The sequence below is a fragment of the Balaenoptera physalus genome (genome assembly GCF_965194825.1).
Source record: "Balaenoptera physalus genome assembly, chromosome: 17".
Classification (NCBI taxonomy): Eukaryota; Metazoa; Chordata; class Mammalia; order Artiodactyla; family Balaenopteridae; genus Balaenoptera; species Balaenoptera physalus.
Window position 1 is genome coordinate 4,213,308 of NC_138895.1, and position 22,324 is coordinate 4,235,631.

The window sequence follows — 22,324 nt, forward strand, 5'->3', positions numbered from 1 at the left end:
GCTAGATAGATTTGGGTTACATTAGCCATTCATATTAAAATCATGTTAGTTGAAAAATACTTCAGAAGACTTATCTCATACTTTCAAAGACATCAGAAACAACTATCATCTCCTGAAGAATGAGATTATGTTTGTCAGTGTACTTTCAGGGTAGGGCAAGGTGTTCATTCATTGTTCAGGGGATTAGGTATTGTAGATAAAATAAACCTGTCCTCTGTATTCAAAATGCTCATTTATTAAAAAAGAAAAATAGGACTGTTCTCATCTACATCAAAGGGAGACAAAGGTTTAGAACTTATAATACCGCATATACAGTAAACGGTGCTTTTGTAGCGGTAAATAGAGGTGCAGTGCCTGAATTTGCAGTGCTCTCCTGAGGGCTATAGGTTGGATTATGTTGCTGATTCTGTTAGAGAAAGTAGAGCTCAAGGAAGAAATCTTGTTTTTTAAAAGAAACTTTTAATTATGGAAAATTTCAAACATACATAAAAGTAGAGAGAATGGAATAATGAGTCCTCAGGTATCCATTGCTCAGTTTCAAAAATTACCAATATCTGCCTAATCTTGTTTGTTCAGAACTATAGATTTTATTCAGAAACACCCTGAAGGGGTCTGTCAGTTAATCCAGAGTCCCCATCAAATATTCTTCCAGCTTAGAATGTTTTAAATCTCCAGTCGACAAAAGCAAGTGCTTTTATGTTTCTCAAATGTCTAAATTTATGGTCTGAGACTAATGGACTTTGGTTCACTTCCAAAAGATCAGGGCATTGGATTGAATTCATATTTAATTGACAACAACACAAACTTTGATACATTATTCTATATTACAGGTTACACCAGTTCAGTCATCAATTTTTGTAACGTGAGTGCACTCTGAAGATGTGCTGTGTTCGTGCAAATGCTTTATGTTTGTGAAAATGCTAGACCGGGAAGAAGAGGCTTTGGAGACTAGCAACTTGTTTGCAGGTTAAATCACACAAACAAGCTGAACTCAGACACACACGCACACACACACATGCAGACACACACACTTGTGTGTGCACACCCGGAAAGCTAAAACCAAGTAACCACGGTCTCTGGACCCCACCCCAGCGTTCGTTGGTCTGTTTGCTGTTCCCTGTTCATCGTTCGTTCGCTGGCCTTCCTGCCCGGGTCTCTCCCTGCTCCATACAGCTTACCCGTTTCAGGCTGATGTTTCTAATACTCCGATCACCTCACCACCAGACTTTAGCAGATGGTGCCCGCACAACTGTGTCCCGACTCCCTCCCCACCTGCCTATGCCTTCTACCATCTCACTGTCTCTCCTCTTCTCACGTGACGTCTTCGTGATGTCATGGTCAACACGTCACCACGTGTGGTCCTCCCATCGTGCCCGCTGCTTCAAGCCTTTGTACATGCGGGCCTGCTGTTCCCTCCACCTGGAATGCCCTTCCCTTCTTCTTTCTGCAGAATTCTGATTCATCGTCATACATTCAGCATGTGGTTCCCTCAGGGACGCCCCTCCACAGTCAGTCACTCCCGGCACTCTGCTACGTCTCAGCTTCATAGCGTTTCTTTTGTCTTCTATGAGCGCGTCTGCTTGTTTGAAATCAAATACCTATACATCTGCCTTTCCCACTAGGCAATGTGTATCTCCAGGTTGAGATTTTCATTATTTTTCAAACTGTTAATCTCTGTCATTAATATTTAGAGAGCCGTGAACCACACACAGTGCCCAGCGAAATAATAGGAACTACATAAAGTTTTCTTGAATGCAGTAAAAATAATCCTTTTTGATGACTAAGTTACTGATTAAATGATTAGCCTCCTACAGCATCTCTTACTGACCTGGATCGCTGGTTGCTCTCTGGGACTCACGGACGTGCTGCGGAGTTTTCCTCACTAGAGATCTGACCGCACTCTTGTCTCAGGTCTGGAGATGTTCCAAGTGGGTTTGCAAGGTTCCTGATGGTGCTTGACTAGAAATAGCGAGAAGAGCAGTCATGTGTGCCCAGCCAGCATTTGGGTGTTGAAGGTTAGATTGTGTCAGCAAGTTCGTTGGACCAATTTTTTGTGATCTTTCCCAGGGCAGCTACCTTTGATACTTCATCCAGGAGGGCATGGGGCTCACGCTTGCCTGCCTGGGGTTCAAGTTTAGTTCTTTGTTGCTGCCTGTGTAGCTCTGGGCAGACGATTTAACCTCTGAGTTCTGGCCTGTCCACCCGTTTGGTAGGGCTCAGTGCCTCTTAGGATAGTGTGAGGGACGAGCAAGGTTGATGTGACGCTGCAGGTCCAGTGTTTAGGGCAGCGCTCGGCACAGAGCGAAAGGTCTTGTGTCCCGGGGAACCCGTGTCTACTGGGGCAGCCAGCACCCGTCTGGCTTGTTTAAGCACCGAGGCTTCGGAGTGTGACATCCCGTTGTTTCCTTATTGCGTGACTTGGGCGTGTTAGTTAACCTCTGCCTCTTTTTCTCATCTTAAAATGGACATCAGAATTTGACTTACTTCACTGGATGAGAAATGAATATGAAGCGTTCAACACAGACCCTACTATATAGTAGGAGCTTGATAAATGGTGATTATTATTACAATTGAAGGGAAAAAATGCCTGCTGTTACAATGACAGAAATTACCCAGGATAGTAAAGAAGGAGCAACTATCAAACATGAATGCCAGTTCTTTCTCAGGGCTCACAGCTTTTGTGTGTGTGGTTTTGATTCTAACGTCTCTTCATTAGCGTGGGAAATAGCTGGTTATCTGCTGGCTTTGTTGTCATCAATGTTGGTGCCGTACTGGTGAGACCCTAGGCGCTACCTAGGGTTGCCTGTAGTTTCAAGGAAGAGTCTTGGCTTCCTTTTAGCCATTCGACGTGAGGAGATTTGTCTCATTTCCCAAGTCTGCAATATTTCTACCCGGAAGTATCAGTGAAGATCTGACGTGAGGTTCTAGGGTCAGTCCAGACGCCAGTGCCGTGCGGCTTGGTACCCGGCATCTCCTTCGGTGCGGGAACAGGCTAAGCGAGTGCAGAGAAGGCGGCAACTGTAACCCGCTTCCTGAGCATCTCGTACAGACGAGGAGTGGCTGTTCGGTGACTGCCAGCGGCTGCAGCTGCTACCGGGCAGGACCTGTTCCCCCCACCACTGCAGGCTAGCCTGCTCAAAGCACCTCAGAAACCATTTTCATTTGTGACAGTCCTACCTTTGGTTCCAAATCTTTTCACTGTTCTCTCTGGTAGGGTACCTTTTTTTCCAGAAACATTTCAAAAAATTTTCTCTCTCTTTCATCGGTCATTCTTACATCTCATTTGAAAATGTGTTTTAATTGCACTTTTCTTTTGTTAATTTATATTGTAGTAGTTCTGCCTAAAAATCTGTAAGCCAGGCAGGCAGATTTATGAGAAAACTGCAAATTCCAGCACGTACCCGTGCTGTGTTGAGGACAAGTGAAAGATTGCTAGGCATGTCAGATGTTTAACGCTCTAATTTAATTTACTTCAAGTAGTTGAGCTTCAGTTGACCAGAACCTTGCTGTGAGGAGACAAGCACAATCAACTCCCGGGAGCTGTAGCCGCTCGGGGCCTCCCTGTCCCACCCCAGCCCTCCCCACTCAGGGTTGATGTCCTTGGGCCCCAGGTGACAAAAGATTCTGTCAGCCTGATGCGGCATCTGATGTGCTGCTTTTCCCTCATAGCAGAAATCAGACCTTCCCAAAGCCCTGAGACTCCCCTGTCGGAAGATGAGTGGAAGGTGTTAGTGTGACGGGAGACGCAGGGACTCGAGCCGTACACTGTGGGTGTATGGAGACCCAGGAGTCGCTGGACCAGCCCCTCTCGGCAAGGACAGCCCGGAGCAGCTGCTCTTCCCAGACAGGAAGATACGTTTCAGGTGAGCAGCGCTGGCCATCCTGTTGGCTTTATGAACACTTCGAAGGAATTTCTGTAACACAGAGGGTGTGACTGTGTGTGTGTCCTGTATAAAATACATCTCTGGCCCATTAGAATCCCCGTGAATGGTGCTAATGCCGATTGTAATGATCAAAGGAAGCCTTTTTCCCCCTACATATCTTATATAAGCCAAGCTGTAGAAGAAAATTGCTTTCTTTAAAAACAGCTCCTGTTAGGCCATTGGTTTGAAACTCGCCCCATAAACTGTCCACCTCAGCTCAAATTATAACCGGATTATTAGCCACTTAGAGGTTGTTCTGGTGATGAAAACCCTCCTTTTATATGCTTGCGCATACTCGTAGATGTTGCTCCGCTGACCTGGATGGGTGTGAAATCATTTTCCTGACATCTTCAGAGGCCGTTTTCTGAGGTTCTGCCAATGCTCACTTGAATAGCTCTCTCCTTAGCATCAGAGAACACTGAGCTGCACTGTTTTGAGAATCGCTGGTTGCTTCCCCCAGTTCCTCGGTTTTGGACAATGACATTCCCCTTCACTAATTCACCGCACTCCCACAGGGTGAAAGCTAAACAGGTCTTTGGTGCATTGTTCAAGGGCAGTTTTTCTCCCTGGGGGATGTTCCTTTGTGTCTTAAGACTAGACAGAGAATAGGGAATGATTGGGGCCAACTCAAGTCATCGGGAAGCCAAGGCTGCTTAGGCTTCAGTACATGGCCATCACTAATACTCACGTAGTTTATAGATTTTCAGACCTGAGCCTGGCATTCTTCTCTTGCAACCATTAAGTTTTCAGTCAAGAGTGCAGTCATGAAGGAGCACTTTGGACCAGTTCACAGGCAGTCATACCTTATACAACACGTGCATTTCAAAAGATTATTTGAAGATGATTGTTTAGAATTCAATATGCATGCGTTACGGCTAGATCCCTGGGCAACCCCACAAAAGTCTATGACCGAGAGTATACTTTGTGGTGTGTGTATTTAATGTGTCGGTAAATCCTGTCAAGGTTTTCCTGGGAAGGTTCACCCAGGGTCCTGTCTTGGAGTGGATGGCGTAGATTCTCAGTGTTGATTGCACATTGGAATCATCTGGGGAGCTTTAAAAACCGCCAAAGCCTCTGGAATCATCTGGGGAGCTTTAAAAACCGCCAAAGCCTCCTTGTTCCACCGCCAGACATTCCAATTCTAGGGTGCAGCCCGGGCACTGAGGTTGTCAGAAGCTTCCCAGCTGATTGTAAAGTGCAGCCTAGGTTGAGAATCCCAGTTGCAGCATTCGACTGTAAATCGGGTGAGCTGGATCAGAGCCCTAGCTTTCTGTGTATTCACTGTGTGACCTTGAATGTGTCCCTTATTTTCTCCAGGCCAGGATTATATTTACATATAGAATGGAGGAAATGATATCTGTTCTTTCCCTAAATTCCAAGGTAGTCTGATGACAAAAAGAGAAAATGTATATACATTTAAAAAATCCTATTGACATATAGAGAATGTGGTAAATTGGTTAAGAACAGAGGTCTTGGAGTTATAGAGACCAGTTTCAAATCCAGATGGAACACTCATTAGTTCTGTGTGACCTTGAACAGATTACTTATTCTCACTAATCTTTGATTTCCTTCCTAGTAAAGAGGGGGAGGTGGGTAATAATTCTACTTATTTAAAAGGCTCGTGAGGTTTAAAGACTGTCTGGGAACGTGTGTGATGGGCAGTGCCCCTGGGAGGTGGGTATCATTACAGTTGCCGAGGACTTTCTCCTGGCCAGTGGCACCAGCACATGCCCCTCTTGGCTGTGAAGTGAGAGCAGGACTTACCCAGCTCTAAGCTGCTACCTCGACTGCAGAGATCAGGGCTGGGTACAAAAGCCCCCAGGAGTTTAGGGCCTCGTGGACCCTGGGCCAGCAGCGTGGGCGTCGCCTGGGAGCCTGTGACACAGCCAGGCTCTTGGGTCCCACACCAGACAGACGGAATCAAAATATGCATTTTAACAGGATCCCCAGGTAGTCTGTGTAGACACTAATGGTTTTCTGCATCCTTTACTTTCTTTTAATATTTTTTATTGAAGTATAGTTGATTTACAATATTGTGTCAGTTTCAGGTGTACAGCATAGTAATTCAGTATTTTTGCAGATTATATTCCGTTATAGGTTATTATAAGATAATGGGTATAATTCCCTGTTCTATGCAATATATCCTTGTTGATCATCTACTTTCTATATGGTAGTGTGTATCTGTTAATCCCATACCACTAATCTGTCCCTCCTCCTTCCCTCTCCCCTTTGGTAACCACTGCTTTGTTTTCTGTCTGTGAGTCTGCTCCTGTTTTGCATATAGATTCATTTGTATCATTTTTTAGGTTCCACATATAAGTGATGTTATATGGTACTTGTCTTTCTCTGTCTGACTGATTTCACTTATTTAAGTTATTAAATAACAAGGTGGTGTATTGCCCTTCTGAATCCTCACAGTTCAGTGGCCTAGACATATCTTATTATAGTGAAAATGTCTGCTTATAAATCTATCTCCCTCACTAGACTAGAAATTTCTCTGAGTTAGGAACTATGCCATCACCTTCATCTTTGTATACCTGTGGCCTTGCACGTTTCCTACATTATATGTTACATAAACATTAATTTAGTTGAACTGAAAATTGTATGCAACAGACGTTATGTCCGTTCAACCCATAAAGAAACTGAGGACCAGAGATGTAAAACAACCTATTTTACCCAGATCACAACGTCCAAGATACCAGCTGAGCCCAAAGTGATTCCAAAGCCAGTTCTCCACAATGCCACCTGGCTAACAGATAGTCTTGGACCACGTCAGACACTAAGCAGGTGCACATGCTGTGTGTGCAAGTTTGTTTCTCTTCCTTGAACTTTAAACCTCTATGTCTTAGCCTATGAGTCTAACTGAGAGGATTTTCAGAGTAGAAGGAAGTTCTAGACTCACTGGTACTTCTTCTTAAGCTTGTAGAAATAGCTATATTTAACTTTGATGGAAATTGGTTTTTTTTCTTCTTAAAATAAGAGCCCATCTTTCTGTCATTGGAACTGAGCTCGGAAGACGTTGGCTTCCAGTGAGACTGCGGCAGTCAGAGAACTGAGCATATGCATGCTCTTACCCTGCTCTTTCAGCTGACTCCTTCTGCATATTTTCTTGTCAAGCCTCATGATATTTCTGTCTCATATTCTGTGTCTGTGGTGCCCACTGATAGCTTCTCGAGAGGGCTTAATGTCTAGACTCTGAAAGGGTCCCTGAGAGCTATTCAACTACTAGGAACAAAAAATGCATTTCGTTAAGAAGAGAAAGAATTTTTTAACATGCTTAACTTAAAACAGTCTTCTAATTTTTTCTTTGCATTTCATTCAGGTTGAGTTAAGAAGCGTTGGTAAGATATATAAGGATAGGACATGATGGCACCGAGTGGCGCTTACAGAGGGTAATGTTTTTTATTTTGTGCTTCATAGTTATTCCATGACGAAAAGAAATAAGCAGGATTATTAAAGCAATGAGAAAGATAACATATTTCTCTAGTTGTTGTGCAAAATGCGAACAAAATTTTTATAGATATTACACTTCAAATACATGTGGTTCATCTTCGAGAGTTTTTTAAAAATAGCATTTTAATTGTTGTATTTGCAAAGGCAATGTGCGTTCATGGGAGATCTGAAGAATACAGTGAAGTATAAGAATGAAAATAAGTAGTTGTTCATTGATCATCAGGTGACCACTGGGGTGGTTCTTTTTCTTCAAATCCTTTTTCTATGAGTCTCTCTCACGAACTCTGTCTCCCTAAACACAGAGACACACACACACACACCAAACATGTAAACGCTATATGTATGGAAGAATATACATTGTATACATACATTTACACATATCTCGCCCTTTTATGAAATTGAATCATTCTGTGTGTGCACTTTGGAATCCTACCTCAACAGTAACAATAATAGCAATACCAATAATCATAAGTGTTTGCTGAGTGCTTAGCATATACCAGCTGCCTTACAAATACTATCATATTTCTGTTGCCTAACAGCTACTCTTTGATTTAGGTGCCATTGATATTCCTATTTTATAGATAAGAAAACTGAGGCTCAATAAAGTTAAATAATTTGAAATAAAGTAATTTGAACCAAAGTCACTTAAAAATGGTTTTACTGTATTTTGGGCCCTGGGGACTGAGCTCTTAAGCACCATCATGGGCCTCAAGTTTTCAGAAATAGAGAGCAGTTAAATTCTTAGAAGCCATGAGATTTCTGTATGGAAGCAGTAATTATTGTAGGGTCAGATAACATGGTTTGAATCATAGAATATCTCTGCTTTCTAGCTTTAAATGCTGGGTCTGTCACAGATTCCTTTACAGGAATGTTATGATATGTTATTTAAAATTTTTTAAGGTTTAAAACTTTGAAAACCACTGATAGAATCTAGAAAATTTATCATTTTTCCATTTAAAAGTTTCTTAATCTTATCTGTGATTTTTAACCTTGTGTGTTTGACCATATAATGAAAGTAAATGAGAAAATGTTAAATTTGCTGAAATGTTTATTGTAGCATTTCTTAGCACATAACTAATACTATAATGAAAACTGGCATTCTTACCATATAGGAGTAGGTAAATATGTTCCAGTGAGTTAGGCAAGAAGTATTTTCTGAGCACCTAATATATGACTTGCGTTGTGCTAAATGCTGGTGAGAATGGGAGAAAACCATATGGAGGCTTTAAAGTTTTTCTAGTCAGAAGCTTTGAAAGGTTTCAAAGCAGAGACAAAAAGTGACCTTTTAAGAAGAAGATGTGCAACCCATAGAACCTGCAAAATTACGCAAAATTACAAATTCTGTACTTGTGAATTACTGGGAAAGACAAGTCAGAACATCTGAGAAAAGACCTACCCGTTTGTCAAGTTGGCCTGTGGTCACTAGCATGACTAGTGCTTTCTCTGGGGCCCTGGAATGAGAAGGGTGTTCAGGGTTATAGCAATATCACTACGCCGTGATCCCCCAGCTGGAGGGGAAAGCAGCCGCGGGCAGGGGGCAGGGGCGCTGAGGGGAGGGAGGACTCCGGACCTGACCAGGCCTCTGCACGCACAAGATGCTCCCAGTAAATAGTCCCGTGGTGAAACACACTGAGTTTTCATTCCTCTCTTGGAGATTTGCAATGCACGTTGATATGGCTAAGGCTCTGAGATGCCCCGGAGTAAAAAAAATCTCACAGCATTTCCAGACTAAATTCACCATCAGACCATATTTTGCAGGTAGAATCTATTAACATCCCTTGAAATGAATACAGAGTATCGTGCATTGCTATAGAGGTTTGAGGTATTCGGGGGCCAGTCGAGGAAAAGCACACGACCAGGAGAAGAGCAGCAGTGGCACACCCGAGCTTACTGTGTGAGCCTCGCCAGGCTTGCACATGGGGGTGTCCATCATAGCAGCAGTCTGTCCCCCCTCAGGAAGGGCAGAGGGCAGAGGGGCTCCTGGGGAGAGGAACATCTGGGGAGGGGGCTTTGTACGTCAGATGGCGTCTCTCAGCAGCAGTGGGGCATCTCTGTGTCCCCGAGCTCCAAAGGACAGCAGATTGGGGCCTTATAACCGCAAGGCCCTGTTTTCTCAAGGTACGAGCTGTTGGGTGAGGTTTTGTGGGGTATGCAGAGCAGGCAGACTGTAAATTGCTACAGATTTGCTTGTTGGGGCTATTTTTTTTTTTTTATTGCGGAGAAAATCATTTGGGCTGTTTTAAATGTATAAAATTTGAGTTTGCTGCCAGTGGGTTTTTGAGCTAATGGGTCTCTGTCTGCAGTGAAGAAATAGTCAACCTATGGGCCAGTATACGGAGGTTACCTTTGACTCATTTATATAACAATTCCACACTGGGAAATGTGACAAGTTTATATGAATCCAATCATAGTTAATAATATATAAGGGTTTATAATTTATATGATTTGGAAAATGACTAGCTAATGTCTGATCCACTCTTTTGAGCTCTCCAGGCCTATGGAGAGTTCTAGGAGAGGTGATCAAAATGATCCCAAGGGACCACCTTTAACCTGGAAACGGCGCGGTGAATTATTGGGTTGCGATGGTATATCCAAGAGAACATGATGGACTTACCACAGGTCTGGCTTAGCCATTGCAGTGATACAAAATTAGAGTCAGCCATGGTTTCTGCCTTCAGTCTGGGTGGAGAAGGAAGATCAAGTAGCAAACAGGCACAGAGTAGGGGGCAGTTAAATGCTGAATTGCACGTTCAGGCCCTAGTCGCAGTAGGCTTCCAATAAGAGATACACGTGTGCCCTAGAGGAACTGGGAAGGTTTGTGGACAAGGAGGACCTCGAGGGGTGAAGAGGTGTGAGTAAGGGCAGAGCAGGGAGAGGCGGGGAGCGGAAGGCCGCTTGGAGATGGCCTGTTTCAGTTATCGGTGTGCACGTGGGTTACCATGAAATATTATATAATTACGTGCATAAAATGACTTGTTCCCCCACGAGGGAAAGTGAAGCTGAAGTAGTTTCCTCATGTTTGAACGGTACTTTAATAGCCTAGAGTTTGTCAGACACGAGTTGCTTGAGCTTGTTTAGGTAGAGTCAGTGGATAAATGCATTGACTTAAGGACCTTCCATCACCACGTCTTGCGTTCCTAGAAAGGAATCTGTGTCTGTGACCAACATCTTCTGTTGATAATTACCCTCCAGCCATTATATCTTTTCTCAGTATTTCACAACTGCACAGGAAGTTCACGTCTGTGCAATAACAAGCTTTAGTCATCTCTATGCCTTGCCCAGAGGAGCAATGCAGTGATGTTTACATCTTCTACATATTCTTCTTAATCAATATTTCCCTTATTTTCCAGGACTCCCCACCCCCTCCCCTTTTTTGTTTTTTTTAAAACTAGGACTAGCATAGTCCTACTTAAATTAGCTCTATATTTTAGGACAGAGCAGGACCAAGATAATTTTCCTTTTATATTTCAATATGCCTGGGTGGGAGGAAGAGAGCAACAGATCTATCCATTTTGGACTTCGTTGCTCAAGTTAATAGTAGCGCAGACGCATAAAGGCGTGTATAATTGCACCCACACTCCAGCAGGTTGCGCTGGAGCCCCCATGATGTAGAAGGGGTCCTGCCAGGAGTCCGAGCGCGCCAGCACGACTGAGACGCAGCTCTTGTCTTCGATGCGTTCATTCCACACTTAATCCGACTATAAACCAGGTTGTGGTTTAGTTCTCCTCAGTGTTTTAATTTTAATAGTCATATATCCATGACAATGCCTGTCTCACTACATCTTTCTTCCAAAAGATTTATTGAAGGAGCTAATTGATTTCTGCCATTCTCTCAAGTTCTGAGCAGAAATGGTGGGTAACCTGACTGAGGTGATATAACCTCAGTGTTGAATTCTGATGTGTTAATTCAGGCCTTGTAAGTAGTACTTTGTGGCTGTTCCAGTTAGCTATTTTTGGGACGTGTATGTACTCGGTTGAACTTTCTTAAAGTAATCCAGGAATTTTAGGTTTCTAAGAAAGCAAGAGTGAGTTTTTATGGTAATATTTTCTTGTAAAATGACTAATTTTTGCTGCTGTAAATCAGTAGGGGGAGCTCAGCAGATGAACTTTAGTTTCTACTGAAGCCATTCCTAAAATTCTTTCTATTCATTCAGAAAATTAAAACAAATGCTGAAGATTTCATATGATAAAGACACTGCTGTTCCTTAAGCCTTTAATTTATTTGTTTGTTTTAAAGGGGGAATGAATGTATGTTTCAATGAAAAAATATTTTTGGAAACTCACCCTTTTATTCCTCACACCTATCCCAACAGAATATGGCTTTGAACCTTAGTATCTCTGTATTTTTTTTCTCAGCCATACTGACTTTTTATAGTACTCACATCTGGCAGCTTTGTCTCAGAGCTCAAGCAAAAGTCAGGGCTTTTGGTTTTTTCAGTAGAGAAGTATACTGGATGATGCTCTGGTCTGAGGGCCAAAAGGAAATACTGTTTTCAAAAAAAGAACGGTTGGCTCTGTATTGATCAAAGGCTACCTTTTGTGGACTGAGAGAATCTATAAAGTCTGCCGTTATTAGGATATGTGCTGTGAGGGTTTTTCCCCCATTGATAATGATGGACTGTTTATAGCCAACAGTTTCTTGTGATGAGTAACGAGAGCACTTAGCGGACGTTACTGTTTGAGGGAACCAGTGCTTCTGGCACATGTTTGTTGGAATTATTCCTCGTATCCCAAGTTAAAATGGGTGAAAACATGCTTTTTTGCTTAACATTTAGATTTTCAGGAGGGAATACCTGCCCCATTTCGTGATGCTCTGGCAGTTTGGGGCCTAGTGGTAGATTTTTATATCATTCAAAGTTTGAGAGTTTTTTTTCCTTGATCGTACTTTAGGTACCTCTTTGGAGGTCTGACTTGCTATTTCAGTCACAGTAATACACATTAATACAATTGTGCTAGCTAGCTTCCGAAATACTGATATAAATTATTAATCCAAGTCACTGAATTGATTCCAGGTAACAGATAGCTTGGAGCCCAAATAAAATGGCTCTAACTGAACACTGTCATATAGTAATTAACTTTGAATATTGAAAAAAGGAGGGAGACAGTCCAAGATGGTGGCACAGGAAGATCCTAAACTCACCTCCTCTCACAGACACACCAGATCTGCAGCTACATTTCAGAGGAACAATCCCCCCTGAAAACTAGCTGAACTGCTCCTGCACAACAAAGGATAAAAGGACACATGAGGCCGGGTAGGAGAGGCAGAGGTGCAGGTAGCCAACAGCCCTACCCCCAGTGTGGCATCCCTCAGTAGGGATGGACCCACGAGTCCGGAGCTTCTCCCAGACCTGCACGGGAGAGATGAGCCCCCAAGACATCTGGCTTGGGAAACAAATGGGCCCGGTTCTCCTTCCAGAGGGCTTACATGTGATCTCATTTGCCCGGGACCCAGCACAAAAGCAGCAGTTTGAAAAGCACCTAGGCTGTATGTGAAGGGGATTCATTTGCTAATCTTAAAGCATCTACTGGAGGGGCAGGGGACAATTGGGACTGTCCAGGGACAAGTGGTCACGGCACTATCCTGCTGCCTCGAAGAAGCAGGCAAACGTGGGTGGTTGTATCACTCTTACCACTCCCGGTTGGGGCTGGTGAGCACACACACACACACACACACACACACACACACACACACACACAGTCACAGCATCCTCCTGATTCTTTGCTAAAGCGGATGGGCACCCACAGACTAGGTATTTTCCTGCTGCCTTGCTGAAGCCGGGAGTGTATCCCTCCCCCCGTGCTCTCCAGCTGCCTTGCTAGAGCTGGCAGGTACATGCATTTCACATGGAGGACAGCCCTTGATTACCTGGCCCTGGCGGCCAAGGGTGTTGCATTCCTGGACTCCACAGGATTGTAACAATTGGAAAGATGGTTCTTGGGAGGCTCCACTCCCAGGGCACTGCCCAGACAGCAGACTGAAACACACCCCCCACTCTTCCTGTGGAAGAGGCCTGTTTACTGTCAGGAGCTTCAGCCTGAGGGACAGGCTTCAGGTTTGTTGCACATCCAGAGGCTGCAGAGGTGCTCTCAGGGAGCATGAGCAGGGAGACACCATCCTTGCTAACTCCTTTGTCCTCACTACACTGTAACAATACCTCCCAGAAGGGAGCTTGTACACTCAGCCAGGGGACACTTCCAGCTCTCCTGGTCTGGAGACCAGCAGGATTTATGACTGTGACCCAATAGGACTAAATATATTTGCATACTTTAAAAGCTGCTGCCTCAGGGTTTGGCTTCCTAAAACTAGATGCTAAATGAGATCACTCCACCTGGAACACTGACACGTCTTGGCATACCCTCAACAACAGGGACCATGAATAAACCAGGCTACTTAGACAATCACACAGCTTTGAGAGACAACCAAGAGCTAGGGCAAGCTCGAACAATAAGGTCCATCACCTACACAAGGCCACTCCTTCAAGACTGGGAAAGGTAGCTATTTCACCTAATACATAGACAAAAACACAGAGAATCAAGCAAAATGAGTAAACAGGAATACGTTCTAAATGAAAGAACAAGATAAAAACTCAGAAGAAGACCTTAATGAAATGGAGATCAGTAATCTACCTAATAAAAAATTCAAAGTAATGGTCAAAAACATGCTCACTGAGCTTTGAAAAAGAATTGATGAACACGGAGAGAACTTCAATAAAGAGACAGAAAACATAAGAAAGTATCAAACAGAAGTCACAGAGCTTAAGAATACAATAATTGAACTAAAAAATGCATTAAAGGGGTTCAACAGCAGGTTGGATGAGGTAAAAAAATGAATCAGTGAGTTGGCAGACAAAGCAATGAAACTCACTCAAACAGAGAGGCAAAAAGGAAAAAGAATTTTAAGAAGTGAAGACAGCTGGACGTATGGGACAACATCAAGCAGGATAGCATTACCATTATAGGGGCCCCAGAAGGAGAGAGAAAAAGGGACAGAAACCTTATCTGAAGAAACAGTGGTTGAAAACTGCCCTAACCTGGGGGAGGAAACAGACATTCAGGTCCAGGAAGACCGAGAGTTCCAAATAAGATGAACCCAAAGAGATCCACACCAAGATACACTATAATTAAAATGTCAAAAGTTAAAGATAGTGAGAAAATCTTAAAAGCAATGAGAGAAAAACAACTTGTTATGCACAAGGGAAATCCCATAAGGCTATCAACAGATATTTCAGCAGAAATTTTTCAGGCCAGAAGGGAGTGACATGATATATTCAAAGTGCTGAAAGGAAAAAAACTTCCAACCAAGAATACTCTATCTGGCAAAGTTATTCAGAATAGAAAGAGAGATAGAGTTTTCCAGACACAAAAACTAAAGGAGTTCATCACCACTAAACTGGCTTTACAAGAAATGTTAAAGGGATATCTTTAAGTTGAAAACAAATGGCACTAATTAATAACAAGAAAACATATGAAAGTAAAATCTCACTGGTAAAGGTAAATATATAATAAAGACAGTGGGTTAATCACTGATAAAGCTAGCATGAATGTTGAAAGACAAGTTGTAAAATTAACTAAAACTACACTAATTAGGTAAGGGGTATATAAAATTAAAATGTGACATTGAAATGTCACGTAAAATGTCGAGTGGGGGAGTAAAAATGTAGAGTTTTGAAGTGAGTTCAAATTTCAGTTGCGAACTAGCTTAAAATAGACTATTATATACATAGGATGTTATATGTGAACATCACAGTAACCACAAAGCAAAAACCTTTAGGAGACACACAAAAGAAAATGAGAAAGGAATCTAAATATAACACTAAAGAAAGTCATCCAACCATAAGGAAAGACAAAAAAGAGAAGAAAGGAACAAAGAGGAACTCTAAAAATAGCCAGAAAACAATTAACAAAATGGCAATAAGTACATACCTATCAATAATTACTTTAAATGTAAATGGACTAAATTCCCTAATCAGAAGACATAGAGTGGCTGAAAAGGTAAAAAACCAAGACTCATTTATATGCTGCGTACAAGAGATTCATTTCAGATATAAGGACACACACAGACTGAAAGTGAAGGGATGGAAAAGATAGTCCATGCAAAAGAAATGAAAAGAAAGCTGAGGTACCTGTATTCATAACAGACAAAATAGACTTTAAAACAAAGATTGTAAGAAAAGACAAGGAAGTGCATTATATAATAATAAAGGGTTCAATTCACCAAGAAGATATAACATTTGTAAATACATGTCTACCCAAAATAGGAGCACCAAAATATATAAAGCAAATATTAAGACCTAAAGGGAGAAATTGACAGCAATGTAATAGTAGTAGGGGACTTTAACATGCCACTTACATCAGTGGGTAAACCATCCAGGCAGAAAATCAAGAAGGAAAAATCGGCCTTAAGTGACACATTAGTTCAGATAGACTTTATAAATGTATACAGAACATTCTATCCAAAATCAGCAGCATACACATTCCTCTCAAGTGTACATGGGACATTCTCTAGGGTAGATCACTTGTTAGTCCACAAAACAAGTCTCAATACATTTAAGAATGAAATCATATCAAGCATTTTTTTCCAATCACAATGGTATGAAACAAGAAATCTGATAAAGAAACAAAGCCTGGAGAGTTTTGGAGGCTTGGCTGAGTCACGCAGAGTTAGTAGCTTTCAAGGCCAAAGCCTCTCCTCCTGACCCTTGGCCCGGTACTCTCTCCAAGTGTCTGGGCTGTCTCTGTAGCGTGTGCTACATGTGACTTGGATAAATTGAGTCACTTGGAATAGGAACTCTCTGGAAACTTCTTGATTCTTTTGAGCCTTTGAATTGAAATGAGATGTAGGTTTTCGTGTATTTGTTATTATTTTAAAATTAGTACTACTTGATGTGAGCTCTAGGCAGTCTTGAGATTAGCTAAACTAGGTAAGGGATTTATTTATTTATTTATTGAAGTTTTAAGGCATCTTGTAAATATTTCCAGTTCCTTTTCATTTTCAGTTACTTCTTCACTTCAGGATTCTAGAAAGAACCACAGAAGAGAAAGAGCAAATTCTGAAATGCAGTAAGAAAAATAGTTTGTTTTTGAGGATTTTCTAGTTCAATGAATAGCAGGAAGCACCAGCTTCCTCTTCTCACAAAATCTCCAGTCAAATGTTTAATCTCAAAAGACTCCAGGAGTTTATAGAAATGTTCTAAAAGTTGTGCCAGTTCATTTGAACCAAAGATAAATTCATGCATTTAATAGTTCCTCAGTCAGTTGCAACTACCGTACTCGATCCTTCTTGTATAGTCCTTGTAACAAATAGAGTATCATCATAAGGAACAGACCAGAAATAAGGAGACTTAGAAGCAGGCTTTGACTTCGTATCTGATTTGCAACAATGCTTGGAGTGTTCTCTAAGAACATGTTTAAGCCTTACTCTCTTTTCATTTTTCCAACTCCAGAAAGAAAGCAGCAATACTGGCATTAGTACTTGCACCTCCGTCCCTATTACCAGATCTTGTAGAACACCATAAACACTTTAAGTGCCCAACAAATGTGTTGGTGATGAGTTGCCTTTATTATTCATATTTTTTAAGAAGCATCAGACAAATTGAATACATAATAAGAGTAGAAGTATTTTTTGTTTTATATTTACAACAAAGATTTGTGATATTTCAGAGTAGGATTTCTCAAAGCATTTTCCTCAACTTTTCTCATCCTAATACAGTCTGTATTTTATATCCAGTGTCCAGCAGACAGCTAGCCTCAAGAATGTGTTTGTTGACTTTGACTGTATATCATTTCTCTTCCAAGAAAAGACAAGATTAAACTTAGGATTCAATAATACACGTGAAGAGTGTTTCATAAAAGAAAGGAGAATATAAATACAGGTGGTGGTAATTGTTGTTGGTTAGGAGCTGCATTTAGCCTCAGTCCTCACAGGCAGGAAATGAAGACGTGAGCCTGGGCCGGGGAGGAGGGCCGCTGGCTCACTCTGCCCTCCTGATTGGGTGTGCCCCTGCCACAGTGATGGCCCTCGCTCCCACCCGCCTGGACCCCATCCTTCCTCCATCGGGTGTCCTGGTTGGCACTAAAGATAGGCCCTAAGGACGTGGACGGACAGGGCTCCAGGGCCACCTCTGAGGGGCACATAGGGAGGACGTGAGCAGAAGAGGTAAACCCACGGAGAGGCATTAGGGCAGTGCCGGCCCTTCGGTTTAGAAAAATGAATATCCTTTTCCTTATGTACCCCTGCCTGACGTCACAAAGGATCAGAACGGGAACCACCTCACAGGAAGCACGCAAGGATTATATGACTAGGAATCTAGGTGCTTAGAGCTTTACTGGGGATGGGGTGAGCAAAAGAGAGAGCTTAGAGGATAGCTTTGGATTCCCAAGACTTTGGAGGGCTCTATTTTTCTGAAGTTAGGGGTTTTGCCTTTGTTTACGACTGCTGGGCTAGAGAATTCAGGGTGGGACCCAGAAGAGAGGAGGATGCAGGTGGACCTACTTCATGGTGGCTTGGGGCAGGAGAGGCAAAGGAGGCCTTGCTCTGTCTTCCCAAGTTGTCCTGGCCAGTCATCCCAGTAGAGTCAGGGGGACTGGTTTAGTTTAATTTCCTCTGTCGGCAAATACCCATTTCACTTTGTTATTTATTTAATCATTCACTCAGCACACAACCTAAGGACTGCCTTGTAGAAGCTTGTGGAAGTCGTGAGATGACTAGGACATGGTCCCTTCAATCAGTCAGTCAGATACCAGGAGTTAGGTCAGAGTCATGAGGGAGTAGATCACCAAGGATCACAATGTGGGGTCACCTAACCAGCCTGGGGGCCCTAAGAAGAGGTTATGCCTGAGCTATGTGAGCAGGGGATGGGCAGACTGGGCATGCAGATGAGTCAGGGGAAAGCTGTTATAGGCAGAGGTTCAAGCGTGTGAAGAGTCTGAGGTGGGAAGGCAGGTGGCCAGGTTGGGGACAATAAACAGGTCAGTATGACCAGATCGTAGCGGGTGGGTGCAGCCAGTGCTGGGAATGAGCCCCTGAGAAACTATGGGGCCTCTGCTAAGACCGGGGAGCCGAGGAAATTCAGGAGGACAGAGGCTTATTTAGGAGACAAACTGGTATGTTAAAAGGAGGAGGGCATTTAGTCCGCTGTGATTGGAGGAAAGGCAGGTGACGGTGAAATTCCTTCAGGAAGTCATCTGCTGAGACACGAAGGGACGGGCACCTTCTTGTGAAACAGACACCAAAGGAGAAGAGCTCCTGTGGGTCTGTTGAGGGTTAGTGAGCAGGGAGGCCAAGGCAGCTCACCGCGCCGGGAAGGGCAGGCGCTCTGGCTGCGGCAGCCGAGGGCTACCCCTCAGCCTGCAGGTATTATGAACACATTTACAAGGCATTAGAAATTTAAAATATTCTGCTGGATGCCTGCTTTGGTGATGAAGATGAACACAAAATCTCTTTCGGGGTCCCTCCTATAGATTGCTTTTTTAGCAACTCCTGTAAGTGAAACTGAGAGCTTTGAATCAGACAGAGTCCATTTCAAACCTCCAAGTGTCGGTTTTCTTATCTATAAAGTTATAAGAAATTTACAAATTTAATTGGTGATGGTTAAAAGATATAGTTAAAACACATCACTTAGCATAATACTTGGCAAATAATAATTGCCTAATAAGCAACAGCCACTGCTGGTACTACTAACAACCACCCCCAGGATGTGTAGTATGTTCTGGCAACCCCGGGGGGCAGTATGGATTCTGGGTTCTATGGGGAATTGGAAACCACACAATTTGGTCATTGTTCTTTCTACTCTCAGGTGACCATGCAGCATATGAAGAGCAAAAAGACCCTAGATTTTGTAGCAAATGCATGGTTATCTCGAATCCAAGCAGATGGGGACACTGTCTGTGAGCTCCCTGTGGTACAAGGAGGACAGGCTATTTTTCCATGTGTGTCATTACCCTTCGAGAGCATGTATTGCATGTACAAATGTTTTATAGCTGCTTAGATTTGCTTCTGAACTATTTAGTTACAGAATATTTTTTTCTACTTCTAAGAGAGTCGTTTGACCCACTGAAAAGTGACTTCTTCATCATCACAGAATGAGTCACTGGTGGATCTGGAATTAAACGTAATCTCAGAAAGATCCTTATGGTCTAGATACAGTCACGAGGGCTGAGGCTATGAGAAGGAAGAAGTCATGTCTGTGCCTTGTCTGGCTTTGCCTGTGGCTGGTTGGCCACCTCATGTCACCACTTCACTTTTGATATATTTCCTCATCAAACCTTACATCATTTTAAACTTTAAACATCACATACAGTAATATTGTCACCCTTGCCAATAAAATACTAATCATGAAATATCCTCCTATGTCATACATAAAAGAACAGCTTTTTTTTTTTTTAAAGCTTTAATTGTCTTTTTGAAAAAGCTATTTGTTTTTTCAGAGCATTTGCTCATGGTGTAAAAATACCCATTTATAATTAAAATTAATAATTGAAAGATCAAAAATCTCTCCATAGATACAGCAAGTCCAGATTAGAGGAATTCTCATACAATGATTTTTATTGTAGCGTGGCCCATGGGCCTGGTTCTGTCTGTATGAATTCCCAGATGATTAATTTCCTTGTTTCTGTCCCCTTTGCTTTGTCAGTAGTGAGATACCTTGCTGATGTCTGTACTGGGCAACTGAAGCAAGCAGAAACAGGGGCCGAAGTGTCCCTGTGTCTCTGTGGGACACTGTGTCTCAGAGGTGAGACTCTGGTCTAAGACTGCTGTACAAATCCAACATGCCAGTAAAATTTCAAAGCGGACAGGTGTGTCTGCACAAATAACTCTCCCATGTTCTTAGTAATCTCTCCAAAGGTGGCCATACATGATTGAAAGTTGAAGAGGGCTTGACACCCTTCAAGTTTTTGTTTTAGAACATCTTCAGCACAAGTTTTCCTGACCTGACTTCCTAATGTGCTTTGTTTTAGAAGTTTTTCTTGAAAGAAAAATGGGACACACTATACTAGCAATGAATAATAGAACAAAGAAAAAGACATTAAAAATTAGTGAGGGTGTAAGTAAAAGAAAAAAATGAGATTATATCAGGGAAAAATATATGTGAACATACCCTGTCAGGACTGGGAAGTACAAAGCCTTATTCTAAAAGGTCAAGTCATAGAAGGGCCATTATAGGATATTTCACAGAATAATGCAATACCCTTTCTTTAAAACATCTTGAATGGAGCCAAATACATTATTCTCACACCTTAAAGCCCTTCATATTCCCTTTTGTCCTTTATATACACATATGAGGCTTTCTATGTAGTTGATGTTTGAGGAGTTGCAGTGATGTATATAATCAGCCCAGTTAATTTTTAATGTTATTTTGTTGTGTATAGAAAAAAAGAGTACTATTTGGGGTCTGAGATTAAGAATAGGGATTATCTAAAGCATGAGTACATTTTTAAGAAAGAAGACTCCCAAACCAGTTTGAGAGTGCTATTTTTCAAACTGTTTGTACTTGTAGTTTATGAAATATTTTGAAACATCAGAGCTCTTAAAGCTCACCTAAACCTTTTATTTGTCACTGCAGATTACAGAGCTTTCATCACAATGAGGGAAAACAGCAAAATTATGCCTAATTTTTGCTGTCACAAGTGAATTATTAATTTTGAGCAGAAACAAAGTTTTAGATGCCATGATATTATTATTAATATTATACCAAGTGATCAGTGAAGTTATCCTGGCTTTCATTCCCAGACGCTTTGACCTTCCCACTTGGCGGTGCTTGGTGAAGGCGCCATCTCTCCTGGCCGCCTGCTGGTGGGTCGGCCCGTGCGGCATGGTGTGGGATTACCAACTAAGGTTTTGCAAGTGAAACATCTTCGTGGTGAATCGTCTTCCGTTCGTCATTGTGTACAGCACCTCCCGGAGAGTGGGAAGGGTGTATTATAGATTGAAAACAATCTATATATATATATATATATATACTGGACACGAAGTATAATTGCAACCAGTGTATAAAAAGAGTAAACAGTGTAGGTTTAGTGGCGTGTTCTAAAGTTTAGAGTCAGAGATGTAACTGCTTTTCTTCCCTAGTTCATTTTAGAGTTCTCTATTGTCTTCCTCAGTGGATGGAATGTAATGGAAACGCCAAATGGTTTCAAGAGTTCTGCTGCAAGAATCTGTGGCAGCGCTCTTGTGGTTAACTGCCCGAATGATCCCACACGAACCGCAGCTCGCACGCTGAGCCACTGCTGGGCTGGTTGTTGTCGTTTTCTCTACAAGTGTACAGCTGTGTAATCAAAGGGCAGCCGCACACGTAACAGACCTGGCTTCATTCTGTCTTCAAAACTAAAGATACTTTAAGAAAAAAGAGGAGACAGGAGAGCTGGTTCAGGCAACCTTTCTTGACCTTGAGGATCCTCATTCAGATTTGCTCCGAAGCAGAACGCGAAGACCTGGGTAGCTGATCTGGGAGGGGATGCCAGCGGGACCTGAAGGAGCGTGAAGAGAACGGAGAAAAGCCCGAGAAGGGGCAGTGCCGGGCTGTGGCTGCTGGGGCTCCTTCTTGCTAGAGGATCTCAGAGAAAGCCTGCGGACACCCCTCAACACTGCCCCGCCGGCGGAACCCTCAGGAGAAGAAGCGGGGCGGCGCAGGGCTCTGAGACGGAGAGCTGTCAGCACGCCTGCACGATGACCCACAAGTGGCCCCAAGGACGGGGCTGGGGCCCAGTCGTATCTACCACCGCAGGTGACGTGTATCAGGAAACGTCCCTTTCGAAGCACACTAGGGGTGCAGGAGAGCGACAGCGAGACTGTGCAGGGACACCAGGAACACACACAGTCACAGTTTGGTGACCGAAATATCACAGGACTGGCGATGGTTTTGGTTTGGCCTAAACAAGAGAAGATTTCCGTCAACAATGTGGAACCAACAGCTGACGCCAGGTAGTGTGTCTTCAAATATGGAATTGAA

At 42.7% G+C, this 22,324-nt stretch overlaps 1 pseudogene across 1 annotated transcript in view; it reads left to right on the plus strand.

Annotated features, from left to right (window-relative positions):
* The first annotated feature begins 3,775 nt into the window (after nt 1-3,775).
* LOC309646748 (lipoxygenase homology domain-containing protein 1-like) overlaps nt 3,776-22,324 on the plus strand; it is a 135,446-nt pseudogene continuing 116,897 nt past the window's right edge. The window contains exon 1 of the transcript XR_014268650.1: nt 3,776-3,863. The product of XR_014268650.1 is annotated as a lipoxygenase homology domain-containing protein 1-like (transcript). The remainder of the gene's footprint in view (nt 3,864-22,324) is intronic.